General features: G+C 37.9%; 1 protein-coding gene across 2 annotated transcripts in view; it reads left to right on the top strand.

Annotated features, from left to right (window-relative positions):
- The window catches only part of MICU1 (mitochondrial calcium uptake 1), a 139226-nt gene that overhangs the window by 55605 nt on the left and 64212 nt on the right, over positions 1-19409 (top strand). The window lies entirely within an intron of this gene.

Raw genomic sequence — 19409 nt, 5'->3', positions numbered from 1 at the left:
ATTCTTTCCATAGTTTCAGCTCTGTACAAGTACATTTAATGTATTTTGTTCAAGGTTGTCTATAAGCATTAGGTGAAAATGGATCCAATTGCTTTAGCAAAGTTTGATTGATCTTTCAGTTTTTTTCCCCTATCAAAGACTTTGAAGCAAACTTGAGCTGTTAAATCTCTAACCCACATATCAGGCTGCAGTGCCATGCGGAGATTGTCCTTGAACTGATGCTTAGTCTTCTGCAGTCCTCATTAACATGTACATGCATCTCTTCCCCTGAGCTAGCCGGAGAACCTCAGGTTTCTTATTAGAAATGTAAGCTGCATCCTCTGTAGCGGAGGGCATTACTGGCTGCCCCTTCCTCTAAATTATTCTGTCTCTAGTGTAAACCTGACTTCCAAAAAATAACAAATAAAGGAGAAACAAAAAGCCAATGGTGAGATTCTATTATAGTAAAATGCAATGAAGAGATACAGACTCAAGTATTCCTAGCGCAAAGCTCTCCTTTGTGACCCAAACTCATTTTTACTTTTGGACTTTAAATATAAATGTGCAGAATTCCATGACTGTCAGGTATCCGTGTATTATGATTTACATATTTTTCTTGGATCATAGATACATTTGTATGTAATGCACATATCGGTCTCTTGATATTTGGATCCATATTTTCTAGTAGCTATTCGTTGTGTATGAGAAATTTTGGATTCAGTCAGATGAAAAGTTAAAAATCTTTTATTTATTTATTTTTTATAGTCTACCATGTGATTGTATAGCAAAACCTTAAAGGGAACCTACCACCGCGGATCTACCCATAAAGGAAGATCGGGTGGTAGGGGGATCTATAGGACATGAGGATAGCCCTTTTAAGGGCTAATCCTCACGTCCCCGCAATTTTTAAAAAACTTTTATTCCCCTAATATGTAAATTTTGTAAAGAGGCTACTGGGTCGTGGAGTAGCCGGAGCTGAGGATACACGGCGCGGCTACTCCACGATCCTTTGATCCTCCTGCGCGCCCTAGTCCGAGAAACCTGCCGTCTGTGCAATGCTAACATGTTGAGGACTGTACGGCCTTTTTATCACTTTGTTTTTTTTTTTTTTATATTTTGTAAAATGGCAAAATAAGTGGCATTTTTTACTTTGGGCGCTATTATATTTTGATAGATTGGACATTTTGGGACGTGGTAATACCTAATATGTTTATAATTTTACTGTTTATTTATATTTTTATCAGTTCTAAGGAAAAGGGGGTGATTTGAATTTTTTTTTTTTTTTTTTAAACGTTAACTTTTTTTATTTTGTACCATTTTTCGGAACCCCTAGACCCCCTAGGGTACTTTAACCTTAGGTTGTTTGATTGATCCTACCATATACTGCAATACTACAGTATGACATTGTATGGGGATTTTCCACATCATCTATTACAGTGTGCAAGGGGGGGCAGTTGCAGTCTGTATGTGCCTGTGTCTCCTCATAAATTTTTCCTCTCTTCTCTCCATCCTCTGTCACTACATTTACAGCCAGTGACAGGTTCCTATTAACTGACTGACACCCTTCTTTTTGCTAAAAATAGTTTTTGCTTACATCCACATAAATCACCTTTTATCTTATATTACCTGGAATCAGAGGGGGCGTGTCCTGCTTGATTCCCCCCATCTAATCCTCCCCATGCCTTTCTCCTTCTTACTGTTCACAGTTCATGTCATGGGACCAGAGTGATATCATCTCAGGTACTTCAGCCTACTAATAAAAGCAAACTGTACCCCATGCAGGTATCTGACCACATGAAGTCACAGCTGCCTCCATGGACTTCTACTCCTCTCCATCCTCCATGGAGGCTGCTGTTATTTCATGTAAACACAAGGCACAGTCTGTAGTTAAATATTAGCAGACGGTCCTTAAGTACAAGGAAGCGGAACAGGGATTTGAAGATACACAGAGCTGTCAGTCAGAATAATGAGGCGTGGTTCACTGCCAGCTTGAGAGAGAGAGAGAGATGAGTCACAGATAACAGACATGTGTCACAAAAACTAATTTGCATATCATAAACACTTCTGTAATTAAGGCACAGTGCCCCACAGGCAACGAATTTTTAGGTGTTTTGGGGAGGACTTATCCCTTTATCAGCAGGCATTGTTAGTAAGGGTAGTGAAAATCTGCTGACAGAGCCTCTTTAAGTATTAAACTCCCTGCCTCCGTTACGTTGTGCAACCAGTTTACATCTCGCTTCGAAGCTAATTTTTTGGGTGATGCTTCCATACTGGGCCATTAAAATGCTAGATAACATACTGGTAGTGGTTTATTAGATCATCTTCTATTGACAGGTTCCTTTAAAACCATTATTACCTCGGCAGTAATGTAAAACTTTAGTTTTCCCCAGAATAACTTGCTGAAGGAGTAATTAACATGAAAGCATTAAAGGTCAGCAGTCCCGTGGGCTCTCTGATACAGGCTTATGTGGAATAATATTCAGTCACATATCCGATCCACATAAATTATCATATATTAGCAATCCTCCTCATTTTACTAGTCACATAAAGGCTAAATATTAAATAATAAAGCTCTTATTAAAACCCAAAACAGACCAATGTTAATTAGCTGTTAGTAACAGAAAGCATTTCTCACATATAATTCCAACTGGTCTCTATCAGTCCTCATGTACACAATTTTGGTTGCCCCTGGATACAACTGTAAGTCTTCTGACTATGGTTGGATAATTCCCTTTAGCTTCTCTTGTGTTGCAGGGTAGGAGGCAGACAACACACTTCCTGGTTCAGCAGAATGTGCTTCTACACTTTTGTTAGCCACAGCCTGGAGAGGAGAGGGACATCAGAAGATTGAGAAACAAAATAAGCTCTGTATCTGAGGGAGGGGGACATAGCAGTGCTGACTCAAGTGCTGTCTTATTGATTAGGTTAGATAGCAGATAGCCCAGTGTTTCATTGTGTTTTATATCCGTCTCATGTCAGATCAGAGATCTGTCTCATCTCTCTTTTTCTCTGTGTCTGGTACTAGTGAACTGATCAGAAGCTAAATGAAAGTGTAGATAAACCCTGTACCCTGTAATCTAACCACATTGTTAGTACAGAGCATCTCATTGCACTAGAGTTACAATAAAGGGTCTGCTAAGAGAGTTCCCGCCCACACATTTTAACAATGACCATTGCTAAGTTATAGGAGCTAAAACAGCAATTAAACTGAATAAAATAAAAAAATAAAAGTAAGGGGTCAAAAATTCTTAATTGTGTAAACGAGACTATAAGATTCAAGTTTGACAACTTTCATAGGCAAATCCCTTCTGCTTAGTGATTCCTACTGTGAATTTGGAGCTTTCAGGAATCCCCATGGACATTTTCAATTAATCTGTGATAAAGACCAGTCTTTCCTATTGAAATGACTGAATTAACTGTGTATTTATTATCAAAGGCTTAAATAGTTAAAACCTCTCTTCCCCGGAGTATGAAGGTAGAAAGATTGTATCGTATTAAAAGTTAATATATGCAATTACCTTTGTCCCAAATCGTATTACTATTCTTAAACTACTGGTAATTATTACTTGATTTTAAGCTCTACTTTTAGACCTTTTTGACATATTAATTTGACGGATTTACTTGTAAATCCCATCATCCCATCAAAGTTGGGCAGTACTATTAAATATTACGAACTCTTGGTAGTGCCGTGATTTAAATTAAGTGAAATAAAGTTGTACCAAGTTAGCAAGTTATCCCCTATCTACATGAAAGGGGCTCACAATCTAATTGGAGAGTTTCCGACTGCTGGCACCGCACACCAATTAGAAGAACGGGAGGCCCAATCTCACTAGTGGCGGGAGCAGCAGGTCAACATGCATCCTGTTGCCGAATTCTGTAATATGGGAATTTACAAAATTGTTGAGTACAGCACTGTTCCATCTCCAGCACTGTCATTCACTGTCTGGTGTAAGTGTCAGAGATAACTTAGTGCTATTCTGACACTTCCATAATGATTCTCCTCCCATAAAAGAATGAGACCCCTCTTTTCATGATTGGTGCTGGGAATTTCTTTCTCATTATTTTTGGTATCCCAGCTGTCAGACCCTTACCCATCCATATAGAGGGTAATTTAAATACTTCATAAACCCCTTTAAATAATAAAACCAATATCTAGATTTCCTAGAACCTATCCTGATCTAGGAAACTCTAATTCTTCGGGACCATCCTTCCTCTTCTTTGTGTCATTGAAGAGCCCAATTTATTATGTCACGGAGAAAAAGAGAGTTTCTTCAGAACTGGTACCGGACTGGACCTGGACCAGTAGATGGGGTCAGAAATCAGTGCTGATTTTATAAAAAGATTTAATAGAAGCTAAGGTTCATTCATTTAAGTTACAAAAAATATAATTTTCACAACCCCTTCAAAAGTTTCTGTCAATCTGGCCATCCATTTGGCACTTGTACATGTATATTTAAATTTAGTTTGGGTTGGTATCTGTTATGTCAAGTTACTTGTCTCCCTCCCCTCCTAAACTTGCCTGTACTGTAGATCAGGTAAACTTTTTACCAACCAGTAAGAACATTTGGTGCAGCCCAGATGTGACAGTCCTTTAATACAGTAGTTGCCGATAAAAACAATAATTTGTCGTCCTGTTCTAAAAGTTGTATAGGACCTCCCATGTGATAGAAAAAAACACTTAGTATTCAGAGCATTAAACAAAGTTCACATTGCACCCGGGAGAGATACACAAACATTAATATGTCTAATGTGAACATTGTAGTCCCTCCTGATGATCCTTTACATACAAATAAAATCCAGACAAAGGCCACATGTAAATAATTTAGTACCTCCTCACAAATACAAGCACACCAGTGCACTGAGTAACTCCTGTCTGCCCATTGTCTTAGGGCTAGTAAATTTTATTGTATTTCAATATAAGCCACCCCCTAGGGGCACTACTATGCACATGAACTGTAATAATTCTGAGTGTTCCCCCCCAGCGGTTTATTATGCTGTATTTCCATTGGCAGTCCTCCAGATAACCGCTGCATGCAAAATCAATGGTTTATCAGTTAATTGTTTTTCCAATAAGCTTTCCCTTCAGCGTTATTAGGTCTTCCCAGTGACCAGAGATGCTGAGCTATATACAACCAGCTATCCATCTTCCTCTAGCTGGAGGGAAGCTGAAATGTTATCGATTCTGTCTGTGGCCCATTACCCATCTTTAATCTGCTGTGACATTGTTCTCCTGCAGCTCATGCAGTTACCGTGTACCCACACATCCAAAGGGCACAGATATCGAGAAGAAGATATAAGCTTTTCCCCTGGTATCCTCTGCCAAGTATTTTTAATAACTTCTGATAGCTCAGGCTTGGGCAGAAATTAAATGAGATTATTACAGTGCGGGAAAATACATTTTGTTGAAAGCTACCCTCTAATATCTTTAGTGTTTCCTTCCAAGAGCTCTCAAGCAATTAAACGCTGGTGTGTTGGCAGAGCTTCATCGTCCTGCCTGCTACCAAAATACTGGAATAGATGAGGGGTACCCATCATACCATGACACTATGTCCCTCCTCCCTAATCCTATCCAGACTTAAACAAATTCCAAAAAGAACTAACAAAGGAAATAAAAAATGACTTTGTGTTTTAATTAAATAGATTAAGACAGAGAGATATGTGATACCCTTTGATAACAAATCAAGTGTTTGTAACATATTTAGTTTGCTCATAGTTAATATATTTTTGGATAGGGATAAATTGCTTTAATATAGTATGACTCCATATAGTATGGGTTACATGCTTGTTACGTCAGTACGTCAGTAAAGTGTGAAATACCCCCTTTGTATTTTTTGTGATCTTACGTGGCATACCACGAGAGGGGGCGTGACCATATCACATAACAGGAAGTGCTGTATGGGGAGGAGCCGCATGACACGCCCCTTCTGACTTGCTGCTGATGCCGTGTAATATGGAAAAATATGCGGATGTGCGGCAAAAAATGGTGCCATTTATTAAGTAGGTTTCTATGGGAACCTGTCACTAGCTGTATTTGGTGACAGATTCCCTATATAAAGGCCTAATGTAACCTATGGGTAATGAAGTACTAAGTTTGCCTAAGTGTCAGTGCTCCAGAAGCAAAGAATATACGCAGGAAAGTTTGGGTGTATAGGTGCCACAATCTGTTCTCATGTTTGGTAGTAGAACCTGTTGTGACAAGAATAATGCCTCGTACACAGAGCATTGTACACTTTCAGAGTGAACAGATTATTTATGATCTGGCATCAACGTGTGTGATATACCTGGTGCCCAATATGGCACAGCTATTGTAATAGAGACTTTTTGTATCGAACCTTGCCCAAAATGACATAACTGTTGCAGGTTAATATTTATAGATTGTATTTTAAAACAAGAACCAATTTTAAATCATCTAAAATTCTACAAGATTATATAAGATCTAATTCTAAAGATTCTATACGTTTCTAGGATTTCCTCAAGCCCCTAGTAACACTTAATGACTCCTATCCATTGTACATTTATGCACTATCATTTGACAACTGATGGGTTGCTTAGAACGTAACATGTCTTCTGAAACCTTCTGTACGGTGGTTATTAGAGATGTTTGCATTTTTAGAATGTACTGGTAAGTAAACATAAGACTTCTATATTAGTTGCATTGACTATCTGCAATTTGGTGTTGCCTATTTTATGTAAATTACTTTTTTGCAGGTCCCAGCTATTATTTGCGATTATGCTATTTCTTCTATTGCCTTGTATTGCTGTCATTTAATCCTTGACTTTTCTGTGATAACCCTTTACCATCGTGTTTTATAAATGTGTATGTCCTTTACCCTGTGTATATAACCAAACATTACCTGGTTTTCTTTATCTTCTTCCTAACCTTTACCACCTCCCCAACTCCCTCATCAGGATTTCTGGCAGGTACTGACTACAATAGCATGTGTTTGTTTCTGAACATCAATACTCTGCATCATTTGTAAGGGGCAGACTGCCTGCGCTCGACCAACAGAGTTGACCCCACTAGATCGGCAAGATTTGGTTGTCGGTTATATAGACTGTTGACTTATTGCCTGTGATCATTTTTTTTTCATTTACATAGCCATTGCCCAATATTAAAGAGTATTTCTACCCGAAACTGTAAATGCCCATATTTTTACAAATAGGAAGTCAGATCGATATCCGGAGTTTATTAACTTTTTTCCATTTTTAAGATTTTTTTCATAAATGAAAGTGTTGTTTGTAAAAAATAATAAACCTCTTATAGTCTATTCCTTGGGCATTCCAACCACAGCCGCTGCCTACTACAGACTTAAACTCCTGCTGTAGCAGACACGTGGCAGTGTTCGAGATTGCACTGCTAGCCTCTCTCTTATAAAGCAGCAGTAACAGGCGGCACTGGCCGTGGCTGAAAGGGAGCACCGGAGAAGGGTAGTATCAGAGGTTTATTATGTATACTTGTGTAATTTTTCTTTTTGATTTCTGGACAATTCCTTTAATAACAAAGAATCACAAAGTGTAATTATCTATAAAACAACAAGAAGCTACTGGCAGTATGTCAAATTGGGAAAAAAGGAAAAACATTTGATATTGAGAGTAGAAAAATATACATTTTAATAAACTTTGGATACCCCTCTGAATTCTATATTTTTCAGTGTTGTATAGAAATACTCTTTCATTTGCCTGCACAGATTTGCCATGTAATATAGTTGCCTTGCCTGCATGAAATCAGAAGCTTTGGACTTTGAGTCAATAGACCCGCGTATTAAAGTCTGTAGATGTCTTGAGTTAATGCGGTTTGGCGATACGGTTTACAAGCTATTCTATATTGCACACGTACAGATGTTTTATGGTAAAACATCTCCGCCTACCTTAATTGTGTATTTGTTCACAGGCCGCAGTCTGCTGTGATTGTAAAGGAAATCTGTAGGAGTTATAATATCAAGGCCTGCTTGACGGGAATTTTCTTTTAAGCTTGTGAAAACTCTCAATTGGAGACCTAGGGAGTGTTATAAGTAGTCATCAGCATGCCCTTTTTTGTTCACCTTTAAAAAGAATTGCTCTGCAGTATGAACTTTACTCTTCACAATTTTTTTTTGTATATAAATTTCTATGTTGGAGACATTTAAGACGAATTTCTATGAAATTTAATTTTTCTCTAATGCTGTGCACAACACCAGATTTTTTTAATATATATTTCTACACAGAGGGTTGGCTCCTTATAGAGTATTTGTTAACTTTCCTAACATGTCTATTTTTGTAAATACTTTTATATTAAATAGTAATTCTTCAGCATCATTTTCTGACAACTAGTGTCCACTCAATTCTAACAATACTCAACTGTGTCTGAGAACACCCCTTAGATAATCGGACAGGTAGTACTCAAAGTTTTTAAAGCTGTCAGTATAAATCACAATTTACCAAAAGTAGTTATAGGCATTAAATAGTGGGGTTCCCTGTTATGGTGGAACATAATTCAAAATTGTTATTTCATATTGATTACTAAAACAGAACTATCGTGAGAGATGAGTGTTCCTCCAAAGATGGGGATTGTAAGGCCAACAAAAACCATTAAAATTAGGTTTTCAGATTATTTTGTCCAGGCTGTGCACATTGTATCTAATCAATGGGGTGAGTGAAACTCTCCCAGTGAAGTAAGTAGATGTGCGGGAAAAAAAAGCACTGCTCTCAGATGTGTTGTTGGTTTTACACGCATTTGTTGGTAGTAGAAAAAATAATTAGCTGTGAGAATCAGGTGTTTTAATATGTCGCAACTTGGATGACACTAGGTCTTCAAACACGGATGATTAAATAGCACTAGGACCGAAATAATATCAAAATTGGACGATTTCTAGGTAACTGATCTCTGGTCATCATAGTGCCTGAGTGGGTAGCACTTCCGTCTTGCAGCGCTGGGGTTCTGGGTTCTAATCCACCCGGGTCAACATCTGCAAAGAGTTTGTATGTTCTCTCCGTGTTTGCATCTTCCGATTTCCACCCAAACTCCAAAACATACTGTTAGGTTGTTTAGATTGTGAGCCTCATGGGGACAGGGACCAATTTGGCATGCTTTGTGCAGCGCTGCGTTATCTGTAGGCGCTATATAAATAAAGAATTATTATTATAACTGGCCTTAAAGTGAAGCTCAGCATTGAAATGCAGTCTATTCTGTAAGCAGTATGCTATAGAGCAGGAAGAACTTAGATGATTAATATATAGCTTTATTGAAGCATTTTGGGGGAAGTACTCCATATATTTGGATTTCTTTCACATAATTTATATTTACCATTCCTGGATTTTAACACTTTTTAAAATTTTTCAGAGCTTTATTATTTTAATTTTTTAAACAAGTTTGTAAATGGATAAAAAATTTAAATACAGTTAGTATTTCTTGAAAATTCCTTTTTCCCTGCACTTAGCATTTACAGAAAGCTTAGAGTGACAGATTTATGTTTCAAAAAGCATTTAATTTAGTTATACAGTCTATTCTACAGAGATGGTTATGCTAATAGTGATTCATAAGGTTTATTACTTCACTTTTCATCCAGTGTGTGGGTTATTATAGACGGAGCAGGCGTCCATTAATAAACATTGCTTTTCAAAGCAATAACATCCGGCATAAATTAGCTGCTTGAATACATATTAAAAAGTCATTTAAGACAGTAATTTCAGATATTACAGAAGCTGAAACACTGAAATTTATCAAGATACAGAAAGGCTAAAATATACTTGGTGTATTGAGAGCCGTGATAACCAGTCAGGCTCTCTCTCAACTTAAAGTGGAAAGGAAACGTACAGTTTGCCACTTTGGATCTCTAATATTTTTCTGTCAGAGGATAAAAATTAATAACTGGGTTGTTCTCTTAAATGGGGTTTCCCACAAAGACAAGTTACTCCCTTTCCACAGGATTGGGGCTAATTTGCTGATCAGTGGGGGTCCCCAAAGTCCTTAGACCAATGTAGCAGAGGGCCGTGCATGACATTAATTTCTATGGAGCGATTAATGGAGCAGGACGGTCAATGGTAACTTGTCTTTGTGGGAAAACCCCTTTAACACTCATATCTTAAAACTTATCTCAAGATCCATAATAAAAACCTTTCAGTTGTTCCTTCAGGCCACACTTAGCATTGGGAACCTCTTTTATTTCAGACATCAATATTACACATGATAATGGTGGACTTTGTAATCTACCTTATTAAATGAAAATTATGGGTCCTATTTTTCCATCCTTGCTTTCCTTCTGCAATAAGTGTTTTTGAAAGTAATTCTGAAGTCTGTAGCCAGCAGATGTATTAGGAGAGGAGGCTAAAGCTTACCTTCTTACACTGCTGGAGAAGATATCACTTAATTATTCCTCTCTGTAGGGAGATTAGTCTATTCTCACCTCTGCTGGGCCGCAAATTTCAGCCTCTTCTGGTCTCTAAATAGCTGCAGCGACCTGAAGTCACTTATTCACTATAAGCTGCTGATCTCCATTCACGCGGCCTCCTGCAGCAGGATAACAGGCCAAGTACGGCGCTTACCATAAGATCATTGTTAAATAACAGCAGGGTACACATATATAATGTGTATTCCTTTGTAAGTGGAGCCCCAGTTTAATAATTGTAATTAAAAATAAATATATATAGAAGCAAAAAAGATGTAAAGGGTTATCCATTCCACTCCCAAATAAAACAAATGAGAAATTTCAGTCTCTTTAGTCTGGACAGGGGGGAAGGGGGTCTGGGGCGTCAGCCATTATCCTCTGGACAGGGGGTTCTGGGGCTTCAGCCATATTCTGGACAGATGAGGTCTCAGATGTTCGCCATACTCTGAACAGGTGAGTTCTAGGGTGCCAACCGTAGTCTGGACCGGTGAGGTCTTGGTTGTCGGAGATAGTCCACTCTGTAGGTTGAAATTATTGAGGAGACAGAAAAAAGGTAGTGCACTCTTTAATTATGTAAAATTACTGTAGTTGTCCAAATCGGCAATTTCAGCACAGAAAACGGGCTGTAATGATTTTCTTTTATATTAATAGTCGTATATTATTGTAATACTGTACACTCCTATTTATTTGTATTACTGAAAATATCATACTCCTCCTTGGCAAATAATACTCAAAAATGGTAAGAGGAGTATTATTATACTTCTTGAAAATGTTACTTCGATCTCTGGGGGCAGTGAGTGAGATTAACGGGATGAGAAATTGAGGAGAAGACTAATTGTGCCATTTGAACTATTTTTACCTGAGATGAGCAACTTTTGGAGGCTGGATGGGGATCATCTCTTCAGGTGCTTATATAGTTTTACATTAAATTAAACCATGTTCTTGGGTATCTTATTAAATTATTATGTTTAAAATGTATTTTATCTTATTAAGAATTGTTCAGATGACATCAGGCTTGTGGTTCTATAAAGAACCCAGAAATACAGATAGTTAACACATAATTGGGATTGTGAGCTACACATAAAGATGCTTTTCCAATTCTCTGTATATATGGATGTGAATTGAAATTGACACTCCCCCTTCAGCATGACACATTTTGGGGTCTTTTCAAATCTTTTTGGCTCATTTGCATATGGCTTTGGAGGAGATTTTTAACATACAATGTGGGTTGTTTAAAAGTGTATTTCATCTGCATCCTAGGGGCTCTGATAGTTTAGTGAAGTAAAAGCTGTGTTCCTTACATGGCTTATTGGTATTTATGGTAGTGTGTAAGATTTGCAGGAATGAAAGTGGTAAGAACATGGAAGCTACATTAAAAATACTAATAGTTTCTTAGAAGAAATTTGTATACAAACTAGTAGTGTTCATGGTACATAGTTTTATATTAGCAGAAGCTTCTCCGGTGAGGTTACTCTGTGCCTTTTATTGCCTGGGCCTGGAGAACTTGCTCCAAATGAATTGCTATAGAATGAGGTTTGTGCATTACAGTGCTAGTAGTGTAATGGTGATGGATAACCGCTTACATTGCAAGGTCCAGAATGTAAATTTCCCTTTCCAGTCTTCGGGTCTCAAGGGATAAGTCACACAAGGTCATTGATTTTCTAAGGGGGAAGGCATCATGCTATAAAGTGATTGTGGTTTTGTGTGCGTGTTTACAGCATGGGCTTCATGTGTATAAATTTTCTAAGATGTCTATATGATGGATGTCTGAATGTGTATGTTTTATAGATCAAGCACATCTACGCGCCTCACAAGATTTGTTCATAAATATGTCAGCTTATATATTGGAGCGGTAGATTTAGGCCTGCATTATGAAGCAGTGGGCTTTATGGATATATATACTTTGATTAATCTTTCCCTATTGACCATGGTGTATCATACAGTGTTCACTTTTGTAAAACCTACCATCAGGTTCCCACAGATCTAGTTAAAATAAAAAAGCAGTCACAAGGGACGTGTTTTCGAATCAGCAACTCCCTCAAGAAATTTACATCATTCCAATGGAATACTTTTTATGCACATGACGATCCATTTTCTTCCCCACCCACGCTCAAAAAAATAGGCATCTTTTCTCCTGCAACAGCGCTTTCCAATTTCCAGACTTGATTTTCCATGAACCTATATGACTTTGCAGTCCCAAAGAACATACAGTTTACTTTATATTTGGCTGACTGATTGTCTATACAGTGCATCATTACATTTTTATGTTTAAAGGGTTTTTGGGATCAGGAAATCAGTTTCAGTGTTCCATTTAAAGGAAATCTACCATCAAAATTAAACACAAATTATTTATAATATTGTTTAATCATGGCCTCCATCCTTCTAATATTAACTTTTAAAATGATGCTGATAAGCCTGAAGGGCTTTGGGGAGCGGTGTTACCAGGTTACTAGAGCCCCTACATGCTGTAGCTTCTCAGGATGTTACACTAGACTGGAGCATTACCAAGTAGCAGGGGAGAGGGTGAGTCATGGTGAAGACGGCAGAGCAAGGATGGGGATCATAATTTTAAAAGTTGATTTTATGAGAAAGGAGACTGTTGATAACAAATATAAGAAGATTACAACAGTCCTGGTGCCTGGACCTATGAGTAAGTGTCCCTAGTTTATTTACTTGATTTTATTGGTAGATTTCCTTTAAGTAAATGAGATGCAGATGCATTTAAAGGGGTTTTCCAGGAATCCCGGGATAGGTAATAAAAATAAAAAAGTATAATCTGCTCTGCTGGCTCCAGCATCACGGTGCCCTCCTGGCCTGACCTGGGGAGCACAAAGAGGTGACTTGTGGGAGATGTAGTTCTAGTAAGGAAACAACTCGGGAGCAAGGGGAGTACACTTTATTGTTTTGTGTAATAGATGCATGTGCAAACCAGCCCCCATATCACTGGTGCATCGAGAGGGGAGGAGGCTGCATACACATGGCTCTTCCCATAATCTTATTTGAGTGGTCCGCTCAGCAATTCTTAGAAGGGCCATTGAGACCCCTCTTCTCATCGGGTTGCATGGTTTACATTCTTTTTATTTTACTGGAAAGTATTTTTTTTTTTTTTTTATTTGTAGTTGGTTCCAGTGTTAGCTTATACAGCGGGCAGGAGAAAATGCTTCTTTGGCCAATTACCAACCTGTATAAAAGACCCTCAAATGCTTCCGTAAAGGACATTAGTGAACATGTAATGTTCCTACATCCTTTTCATCTTATGACCGCACTAAAGGATTCTTTTTAATTTAAGATGCTTGGTTGCTGCCAATTTTTCTATGCCTTGCAGGTGCTGAAAGTACATGGCCATCATAGATTACATCTACAGCAATTCAACCACAGTGGCCAAGTAGTGTCCTGCCTGCCCAGTGCAATAAATCTGCTATTTCTGTCGTTTTGTTGGATAAAGATTATAAATGCAGAGAAGTTTCATTTCCTATCAAAGCAATTGTGAAGCCACATTGCTTACAGAGATGATTTTACAGTGACCTCTTATAAATATATGTGTAAGATTTTTCCTTGTCACTTAGGGAAATATTTAAGTTCAGTTCTACTATAATGTAGGAGGCATTTTTTGCTGCATAAACAAAGGATGACAATATCTAAATCATAAAAAAATATCAGGTGCCACGTGATGCATACAAAAGGACCCACTAGGCATTGTTATGTTTTAAAAAAGAAAAGGGTGTCAGGCTCTTTTTTTTTTTTTTTTCTTTTTTTTTTTCTTCCAAGAGGATATGTCTTTTAAATACAATATTTATTACTTAGATACAAGATCATCCACTGACTACAATTGACCGCCAAAGCTGGTGATTGGCTGTCAGATAGATGAGCAAGTTACAGGCAAGGGGACAAGCAATTATTATCTCTCTTTTTAAAATATATTTTTTCTTATTGAATTTTGGAACAGACTTCAACCTGGTCATCTCCTTTAATGGCCAGGTCACATTTCTGTTAGGCCTTCAGTTATTTTGAGCCAAAACCAGAAGTGGTCAAACACACAGAACACAATTACAGTACAGGTTTTTCAATTAATAATCACTGGAAATACTTGCTCCTGTTCTGTGTGCTCAACCACTCCAGGTTTTGGCTAATAATAAGTGAAGGAAATAACTGAGGACCTAACGGAGTCGTGAACTGGCCCTTATATTTATCTACTTGTTGTTTGCGCTTAAAGGTTTTGTCTTCGATTAGGGGGGCTTAAATATAGGAGTAGATTATAAAAATAACTTGTCTCGACTCATCCCTCACCGGTGCTGATCAGTGACCCATGAACTTTCTGTCCCAAAGAACATGCAGTTTACACACTAAACCTGGCACCGGAGAGAGGTGAGTAAAGCTTGTGAATTGTCATATTCTCCTTGGACCCCTGAACCCGGACAACTACTTTAACATCTTTTGTGTTGTATTTGTAATGTAAATATTTGTACTATACACATATTGTACTTGCCCTGGCAAAGTTTCTCTACTGCCCGCAGAAGACACGAATCATATGACCTGCAAACAGTAGGACTCGGGACTTCCTGTAACATGGAGAGGGCCTGCGATCATTACCGCATGCATGCCCCTTTCCTCTTAACCACTCCCATACAAGTGGTTGGAGTTGCATGACATTTGCATACAGTAATGACTGCACAGCCTTAGTCATCCACTGGGAGCCAGCTGAACACGGAATAACAGGAAGTCCTGCTGCTGGTGGGTCATGTGACCTGCGGGCAACAGAAAAACCTTGTTGGGCTTAGTACATTATGGGTGGCTCTTTTAGGGCCTTGTTCTTACTGATTGCAAACCCTTTTAAGGAAAGCTCGGTTGTTCTGGAGAGTCAAATTTTTAAGTACATAAATAAATAGTATGGCAGTGATCTTTCATAGCCTGATACTATCCAGTAAGTGCTACTTGGAAAAAGGAAAGGAGAATACCCTCTTGTCAAGTTTTTATATCCAAAATGTGATGTGGGATTATTGCTTGGGGCATATACCTAGGGGTATATAAAAAAAAGTTAGACAGCTGTGATATACAAATAAACACTTAAACTGACTTAAATATGCAGAAGCAAGTTCTCATAGAAAATTCTGCTTCGGGATAATAATCTTTATACACATAATATTCCATAGCGCTTATTATACATGCTCCTTTGCTATCTCTGTACCATTTGAACACGTAAGCCCTCTTTTAAATCTGTAGGAAAGCTGTGGATCAAAGGCTTTGATGTAATTCAAATAGTGATAACCTGCTCCTTTGTTACAGCTGCTTCTCTTGGCTTACAACAAATAGCCTGAGCAATAATGAAACTGATTGGATCGGATTGCCGAGCGATTCCAGACATTGTTCAGAGAATTTGTTGTAATGCTTTGTTATTCTGAGCCGTGCAGCTATCCTCCGAGCTCTCATAACTTTAACTAACTGATGTTATCATCGACATGAAAGTTTACCAGCCAGTCTCTTCTCATTGACATCCATAGGCAAAGAGGAACTACCCCTCAAGTCCTCAATATGGCATTATATATATCATATTCATGTATCTATAATAAGTTCCTTATTTTTATTATAAAGGTGTGTAACCAAATTAATTGTTTTTTTTTTTTGTTTTTTTTCACATCTGTATTGCTTTTCGCACCTGTATTTTTTTTTTCAGTGCATTAGAGGCATATAATCAAAGATGGGGAAAAATGAACCAGATGGAGAAACTGATAAATGACTCATTTGATGTAGTTTCTTCAAGAAAACTGCAGATTAGTGCCGATTTTTAACCAGATCACATATAAGACTGCTTTTTATTTGTATTAAAAAAAGGTTTACCTAAAACTCATTAAAACAGATGTGGGTTTTTTTTAAAGTTTTTATTGGGAAACAGAGTGATTTGTTTATAGCTGTGTTCACTCACGGCAGGAAATTTTTGCAAATAATGACATTCACTCCATTAATCTAAATGAGCAGGTTACTGCAGAATGGTCATGAAAGTCTGTGATCCCTATTAAGGTGAGTAGGATAGTCAATCGGATACATTTTAAAGCCTTCACAAATAGATCAGCTGCTATATCTTGGCAAAAAAATACTCTTAACACAACATTTTGATATATTATTTGACAAAAATGTATTCATAGAAGTTTATCAGTCAACTTTGGCAAGAACTTTTGTCCCCTTACTATTGTATTTATCAGTAACTTTGACCCTACACACACACACACTCCACACAAACCATCCATGAGGCAAATTGAGCCTCTTGTCTTAGGCTCCACCACCTGCAGCAAGATGGTGGGCAGCATCCGTGACGCAGTCTCCTGTTATAAGTCACCCAAAAATAGTCTCTCTTCACAACCAATGTCAGGACGGTTGTGAGACGCAGCATAGAGAATCTACTTACTAAAAAAATAACCTGATTTATTACTAATGGATGGGATGGAGGGGATGCGGTTCTATAGTTCGCCTCAGGTAGCAGAGAGCTTAGATGCATCCCTGCATACACACACACACATTTGCATATGATGTTTTGTATATGATGTTTAAGAATGAAGGGGTTTAAAAAAATATGCAAATGCGCGGCCGTTCTGCTCCATTAATCTCTGCTCTATTAATTGACCGTTCTGGTCAATTAATAGAGATTAATGGAGCAGAACGGTTATGCATGGGCTTCTGCTCCATTACTCTGATGGAGTGACAAGGGGTCCGACAGAGGTACGTGGGGCGCCATTGGACCTCTTGTTTCATCACTGAGACCCCCACTGATCAGCAAGTAAGGCCATATCCTGTGGATAGGGCCTGACTTGTGTTCAGGGGAAAACCCCTTTAAAAAGAAGACTTTATATCACTATTCTAGTTTATTTACGTAAGCGAATACTAATTTGAAAGAAAATCACATTACTGCACATAAAGCTACTTATTGTGGATCTCTCCAACTGGTCACAAAGTTGACAGAATTGATTTTTTTGTTTACCGACTATAGTAATGAGACCATTATTGCTGTAAGAAAACAATAATGATGGTATAGGTAGCGCCTATTATATGTGTTGTACACTTTCATTAGAGGCCTTGAAATGGGCTGCTCACAATCTGATGACCTCCAGCCTCAGATTAGCCCTGCACTACATGATGGAATAACAACCTGACTTGTAACGTAATGATTGGAGCCACACAGGGCTAGGCTCATTTACTGCCTGGACATTTCCTACACCTACTCTCCACAAATAGAACATAGCCCACAGCCATTGTTCATTAGAGGATTATGGTCAATTTAATCAAACTTCTGTTCTAACCGCATCGCTGATAAAAGGTGCTAATCTCCCACTCCTAAATAACTTTATCCAATTACAATAAAACTCACTTTCAAAAATGTGTTTCATGTTCTTTTTAAAACATTACACAGCTGATATTAAATGAAATTAAATGGATGAAATATTTACTCTACAATTGATGTAGGAATATTTCAATGCAAACGTATCGGTCAATGCAAATGTAGTTTTATTGGTTACTGTATTGGTTAGAAACCTCTTGGCTATTTAGTTACTGTATTTCGTGAGGTTGTAATGATTAGGTTGTAATAATGTTACGACATCTAAATAGAACATTTCTTTTTCACTTTGTAACATGTATTTTTGTTTATTTATTACCTTTTTTTTTTTGTTCTCTTGTATTTAAGGTGGTGTAAATTTGGCATGTCAATACTTTGTGTCCATTCCTTCGACTGACTTGTCCCATGTCCATAAAGACAATGGAAACCTTTGCACAGAATAATTTTATCTTATAAATAATAGAAAAATAAAAAACATTAAAAGAAAATCCAACAAATATGCTCCTGTGGATCTGTGTAACTTCTTCACCCACCAGGCTGTCCTGCTGCTTGTTGTAGATAGTATATGAAAGGGAGTGGGGACTTTGGTGCGGACAGATCAGTGCGTACAAAGGTAGAAAGCCATCCAAGTTATCAAGAAGGACAGCTCATAAGTAAATAGAGATGTACTTTGCAAGGGGGTAGAGGGGATGGGATTGAGAAAAATAAGCACCCCATTCCGCTACGAGTGGATGAAGTTCACCGATTTACTACTAATGTATGTTAGAACAACTGAAAAATACCAACAACATCCTGGATACACAGACCTTGCATCAAGTAACCGGGGTTGACGGCAACATTTAATAAAGGCTGTAAATTGTTTTATGCCCAATATGTCACATTAATCCCCCCAGCCATAGCTTTTATTGGTCAAGAGTCTCCCCTTGGCCATTCTCAGCCATGGCTCTTAATATGCCCGGGTCATGCAGGGTCATTATTTGGAAGCATAGTTGGGGTCTGCTCATCTCTAGTTACAAACTATAAAAGGGATCTGAAAATGTTAAAGGTTTCCTTAGCTCTTACCCTTTTCTTGAAATTGTAGCCACCAAGGGCAATAAACTTGGACATTGACAGTACCAATTCCTAATAACATATCAGTGTGTGTATAACACAATTCCAGTTTTTGAATGACCTGGTAGTGCAAGAAACCATACAAATAACAGAATTTTGCAGATTTATGTGTTCTCTTAAATTTCGTTATGCCTTGTTTGGCTTATTATTTTGTATTTTATTTCCTTATTTTGATGTCCTTTGGCAATGAAAACAGAAGCTCTGTGTTTAGAGAAACCACTGCTAATTTTCCTTTTTCCAGCATCTATACAGTGTATACCTGGAGAAAGCAGGATGTATATACCGTATGTCATCATTAACAATGTATCAGCGCACTGAATACTATACTAAAAGTCATGAGAGATCTAAGTCGTTTCTTCTCTTATATGATACGCACATGTGTTATCTCTGGAATTCCCTATCTGCCCGACAATAACATCACTCAGTTTAGCGGTAGCAACACGTTCCCTGGTGTAACAGAGCCATCTGGCCAAAACATCTGCTATCTCTGACAATTTCTTATGTCCAACCGCCTGGATTTGTTCATCATTGCTGATTATGTCATAACTCTCTCTCTGTTCTTTTTTAACCAATTCTCTTTCCTTTATCTTGTATATGATTGGATCTTCGCTAGACAGAGGTAACCAATGGCC

The sequence above is a fragment of the Engystomops pustulosus genome, chromosome 11, assembly GCF_040894005.1.
Source record: "Engystomops pustulosus chromosome 11, aEngPut4.maternal, whole genome shotgun sequence".
NCBI lineage: Eukaryota > Metazoa > Chordata > Amphibia > Anura > Leptodactylidae > Engystomops > Engystomops pustulosus.
The sequence above is the reverse complement of the archived record's forward strand: the minus strand, read 5'-3'. Positions and strand labels throughout refer to the sequence as shown.